General features: G+C 42.2%; 1 long non-coding RNA gene across 1 annotated transcript in view; it reads right to left on the reverse strand.

Annotated features, from left to right (window-relative positions):
• The window catches only part of LOC110590596, a 131,478-nt gene extending 128,524 nt beyond the window's left edge, over positions 1–2,954 (reverse strand). The window contains exon 1 of the long non-coding RNA XR_002480961.1: positions 2,902–2,954. This is a non-coding gene — a long non-coding RNA (uncharacterized LOC110590596). The remainder of the gene's footprint in view (positions 1–2,901) is intronic.
• Positions 2,955–6,057: the final 3,103 nt, after the last annotated feature.

The raw sequence follows: 6,057 nt of genomic DNA on the forward strand, positions 1-6,057 counted from the left end.
TGTGTCTGGAGCACAGGATACATACATATATAAACATGCACATTACATCATACTAAAGATCCATACATATATAAACATGCACATTACATCATACTAAAGATCCATATTACAAAAGAATTTGCCCATAGGTTGAAAATAGGAAGGGGTTCAAAATGTGAGAGTACCCCTCAGAAATTAGCCGATGACATGACTTATGAATCGGGGAGCCCATGGGTAAACAGCCTGGAGACTTTCCAAACTCTTCCCCAGAGTGGTTTCAAACAGGTACGAGCAGTGGTAATTGACAAAACAGAGACCATGCCTAAAGGAGAACTCCTTTTGGTTCTAGGTGGGCTCTGGGGAATATATTAGCTGAAATCAAGAAAAGGAGAAGAACTGGTTGTGAACATTCCCTGATGCCTCTTAAGGCTAAAGTCTGTGTCCAAAAACACCAGCAGAGTGGAAGCAGAACACATGCTCCTTTAAAATTAAAGTCAGCCCCAAATAGCAAGGAAAGAACAGGATGCATAGCCCCTGTTTGTAAACAAAGACCAAGATAAATGCTGGTTGCCAGACCTCAAAGGGAGGTATGACAAGCCACTTGTGAGAGAGAAACCACAGGCAGCAGAGCAATCCCTTTGGTCTCCCCGGTGGTCTCCAATAGACCTTTCCAGAGGCATCACGGAAGAGCAGGAAAGCGAAGGGGGCCAGAAAGGGCATCTGCCTAAGCACCCTGCTCACCGGTCTGCATTATCTTCTCTTGGCCAGGATTCACGCTAAATTCCATTGTCATGCTCATCGCTTTGGAGTCAGACACGTAGGTCTGAACTGCCAGCAGCAAGTAAATGGTTAAGCCTCAGTTTCTTTGTCTATATAATGGGGATACCAATAGTCCCCACCTCATCGGTGGTTGTAAAGAATAAATGAGATCATGTATATAAACCCTGTAGCACACATCCAGTTCTCACAGATGTTAGGCGCTATTATTATCATTTTTGTGTTGTTGTAGATTTCATCTTCTGCTTTGTTATTTTACTCCTGGCAGCATTTCTCACTGGAACTGGGAGCCATGCAGAGCTAAGGGACCACCAGTGACAGACATTTTCCAGAGTGGGGCAATGGTGCTATTTATAGCCACTAAGAGAAGATGCAGCCATAGGGAAGAAGTGAAAAGGCAAAGCATGCGCTGGTAACGAGGCAACATTTATGTCTGTCCACCTCGCCTCTGGGTCTGCCTGAAATCAACTGAGGAGCCAGCCTCCAACAGCAGGATGGGGCCCAGGGCTAGCACACAAGGTTCAATCACATTTGCTGAGGGCGCAGGGGCTGTTCGCAGCTGATACATAAAGAAGAAGGTTCCCTGAGGGACACCCAAGGCGGGTAAGGGTCCCCACCTCCACCCCACTCCTCAAGCCCACAGGGTTCTGGGGAGAGAGCCTGGCAGACAAGGCACAGCCCCTGTCTTAGAGCCTGCATGGCTCTAGGTCAACCCTCCAGCCAAGGATCAGCACCACCCTTACCTAGAAAACTCAGGAATCACAAATAGGACACAAATCTAATAGTAGTGCTCTTCTACTCCTTGGCCTCAGAGAGCTGGATTTTAAGGAAGCTTGGGAGGTACTGTTTATTTTCAATGGGGTATCATTTCCAACTTTTTCTAACAGATTGATACACAAGCAGTTCAGGTAACCAGGTCACCCAAGGAGTCCAGTTAAAGTCATCATACTAAAAGTCTGTGGTTGTCTATTTGTTGGTGACACTAATAAGAGGTAGGCAAAAGTTACTGAAGAAGAAATTGAACATGACACGTATAGTCCAGAGCCTAGCACAGTGCCCAGAACACAGAAAGTGCTGACTGCAGAACAGGTGGTTACTGAGGTGCATTTTAAAATAAACCAGTCTGTAACCCAGTACATGAGAAAAGTGTCTCCTCCCTCCCCTCCCTCCTTCCCTTCATCTTCCTCCCTCCCTCTCCCCGCCTCACACCAGCAAAGAAGAAATAACCTCAATATTTGGTCATTTTTTAAAGTGAGGTAATCACACAATTCATAAATATTTTCTCTGAGAATTGATTCTCTGGTTGCTGACACACAAATTCAGTTTGCTTTTAAAAAGTAGACCTAAAAATTCTCATAAAACTCCATTTTGTTCTTTTCCATATTCCCTTTATTACTTCCTTCTATCACATATGCATCATATTTTACTTTTACCACACTTGAGAACTGGTTATGACAAACTCAAACAGCTCATCATATTCACTTTATGGTTTTTTGTCTAGTTTATAAGTTATATTCCTTATAAAGAGGTCCATGACCCCAAAATACATAAAAGTCTTATTCTGTGATCCAGAGGGTGAACAAGGAACTGCACTAATGTAACTGACAGCTATTCAATATTTCTCAGACTCCCAATAACTTCCTTCCAAACAGCTCATGGTGCTGCCTTTCAAGAAGCCAATTGATGAGCTCTTGGAAAACTTAGAATAAAACAATGCATCAGAGGGGGCCTCTCTTCTGGTCAGATCATCATCTGTGTTTTTGTGAATGTTCTTAACAAAGGTGACTGTGTGTCTGGAGCACAGGATACATACATATATAAACATGCACATTACAAGTGAAAATCCAGAGAACACAGATGATGTCAGACTCGTAAGACATGAGTTTCTTTCTGGCACTGACCACAACGGCTATCATATGGAATAACCCAAGGCACCCCCTGCCCCCAAAAGAAATCCTGAGACAGGTTCTCCAACAGCAAAACCAATCCTCTCATTAGTCAAGGGTGCTTTACAGATGGAAGCCATATTATTTAAATCCTTTGGTGATTCTACTATGTCTAATATACTGACATTTAACATTTAACTTTGCCTTAAAATTCTATTTTATGAAAAACAAAAGGTAAGAACAACCATTCTTTTCCTACCTGCTGCTGTGGCCACCAGAAGCCAGGCTGCTGCTCTTCAAAGGGGGCAGACTCCAGAATTGAATCTTCGGCTCTCTCCCCTGGAACCAGAACCATCAAAAGGAAACTTTCAATTGCTATGAGCAAGCAGATGGTTTGCTTCTAGTCAGTTCTTTCTTTTTCCCATGGCTTGTGGAGTGCCAAAGTGGGGTGCCTAAGAAAGGATGGATGTCTGGGGAAAATGGGATTGAATTTGGGGAAAGGAGAAGAAAGTTCCCAAGGCAAGAGTTAGTTCACCCAATACCGTTCCTTTAAGGAGAGGAAAGCCCTCTTTTTCAGCTTTAATTTCTCACAGAAGATCTGCCGCTGCATTACTCACAGGTAATTGCTACATTGCCCCTTCACAAACAGCAGACATACTTTTTGGGCGAGCCTCCAGATTTATGATGCATGCCCATACCTGTCCACAGGGATATCACTGTGCCTGGGAAAATTGGGAGGACAACAAGCCCACCCAAAGGGAGGACCTCGTCTAGACTATTAATCAAGTTCTTGGGATAATACATGCCACAAACAAAGATCAGAGACTGGTGTGAGCCCCTCTGTCCATAGGGCGTCCACCTCACTCATGGGATCACCTGGTTAGGGCTCGAACTTCTTCCAAGGAGATCAGTAGCTATACTTTTTCAAGCTATGACTTGTTTCTCCAAAGAGGAAAGGAGTAGCAAGGGTTACTATCACAGAAGGAATGTGGTTTTCTTACTCTGGGCAATTGATGTAGGAGCGAAAAGATGATAGATGTGCAATTACAGTTCCTTTAGGTTTAATATCATGAAATGCAGTGTGTTTAAGAAGGCATTTCAATGATAATCAAGTGTTATAGAAGCTTCATGTTTGATTCATTCCCGGTTTTCAAGAACTTGGAGGTAACACAGTGGAGAGGACAGAGCAGAAACGCAGAAATTGGAAAATCTTGGCTCTGCTGCTTATTATTGTGCCCTTGGACAGATCAATTAACCTGGTTTCCAAAGAAGTCAAATGAGAAGATTGGGCTGGAAGATCTGCACAATAACAGAATACCACCTCTCACTTTCACACCTATTTCACCTTGTCTTGTATCAACACTTCTGTTCTTCTTTGGGGAATCACCCCTTCCTCTCAGCTGGTTTGGATGAGGTTACATCACCCCCAGCTTCTTTAGAAGTGGGCACGTACTCATGGATTGGAAGAACAAACATTGTTCAATTCTAAAATGTCTATACTGGGGCACCTGGGTGGCTCAGTCGTTAAGCGCCTGCCTTTAGCTCAGGTCATAATCCCAGGGTCCTGCGATCGAGCTCTGCATCAGGCTCCCTGCTCCGTGGGGAATCTGCTTCTCCCTCTTCCACTCCCCCTGCTTGTGTTCCCTCTCTCACTGTGTCTCTCTGTCAAATAAATAAAATCTTTAAAAAAAATAAATAAAAATAAATAAAATGTCTATACTACCCAAAGCAATCTATACATTCAGTGCAATTCCTATCAGAATAACACCAGCAGGGCACCTGGGTGGCTCAGTCGTTAAGCGTCTGCCTTTGGCTCAGGTCATGATCCCAGGGTCCTGGGATCAAGTCCCACATAGGGCTCCCTGCTCGGCAGGAAGCCTGCTTCTCACTCTCCCACTCCCCCTGCTTGTGTTTCTGCTCTCGCTATCTCTCTCTCTGTCAAATAAATAAATAAAATCTTAAAAAAAAAAAACTGGCTTCTATTTAAAAAAAAAAAAAAAAAAGAATAACACCAGCATTTTTCACAGAGCTGAAACAAACAATTCTGAAATTTGCATCGAACCAGAAAAGACCCTGAATAGCCAAAGTAATGTTGAAAAAGAAAAGCAAAGCTGGAGACATCACAATTCCATACTTCAAACTGTATTACAAAGCTGTAATCCTCAGAACAGTATGGTGCCGGCACAAAAACAAAACCATAGATCAGTGGAACAGAATAGAGAACCCAGAAATGGACCCTCAACTCTATGATCAACTAATCTTCAACAAAGCAGGAAAGAATATCCAATGGAAAACAACAACAACAACAGTTTCTTCCACAAATGGTGTTGGGAAAATTGAATAGCCACATGCAGAAGATTGAAACTGGACCACTTTCTTAAACCATACACAAAAATAAGTTCAAAATGGATGAAAGACCTAAATGTGAGACAGGAATCCATCAAAATCCTAGAGGAGAACACAGGTAGCAACCTCTTTGACCTTGGCCACAGCAACTTCTTATTAGACATGTCTCCAGAGGCAAGAGAAACAAAAGCAAAAATGAATTACTGGGACTTCATCAAGATAAAAAGCTTCTGCACAGCAAAGGAAATAATCAACAAAACTAAAAGGCAACCTACAGAATGGGAGAAGATATTTGCAAATGACATATCAGATAAAGGGCTAGTATCTAAAACCTATAATTTATCAAATTCAGCACCCAAAAAACAAATAATCCAGTCAAGAAATGGGCAGAAGACATGAGCAGACATTTCTCCAAAGAATACAAATGGCTAACAGACACATGAAAAAGTGCTCAACATCACTCATCATCAGGGAAATACAAATCAAAACCACAATGAGACACCACCTCGCACTGGTCAGAATGGCTAAAATTAACAACACAGGAAACAACAGATGTTGGTGAGGATGTGGAGAAAGGGGAACCCTCTTACACTGTTGGTGAGAATGCAAACTGGTGTAGCCACTCTGGAAAACAGTATGGAGGTTCCTCAAAAAGTTAAAAATAAAGCTACCCCATGATCCAGTAATTGCACTAGTAGGTATTTATCCAAAGGAAACAAAAATCATGATTCAAAGGGGCACATGCACCCCAATGTTTACAGCAACAATGTTCACAATAGCCAAAATATGGAAAGAGACAAGATGTCCATCGACTATCGAATGGATAAAGAAGATGTGTTATATTAGAATATTACTCAGCCATCAAAAAGAATGAAATCTTGCCATTTGCAAGGACATGGATGGAATAGAGTGTATTATACTAAGTGAAATAAGTCAGTCAGAGAAAGACAAATACCACATGACTTCACTCATATGTGGAATTTAAGAAACGAAACAGATGAACATAAGGGAAGGGAAGGAAAAATAAAATACGATAAAAACTGAGAGGGAGGCAAGCCATAAGATACTT

This window comes from Neomonachus schauinslandi, chromosome 9 (assembly GCF_002201575.2).
Source record: "Neomonachus schauinslandi chromosome 9, ASM220157v2, whole genome shotgun sequence".
Classification (NCBI taxonomy): domain Eukaryota; kingdom Metazoa; phylum Chordata; class Mammalia; order Carnivora; family Phocidae; genus Neomonachus; species Neomonachus schauinslandi.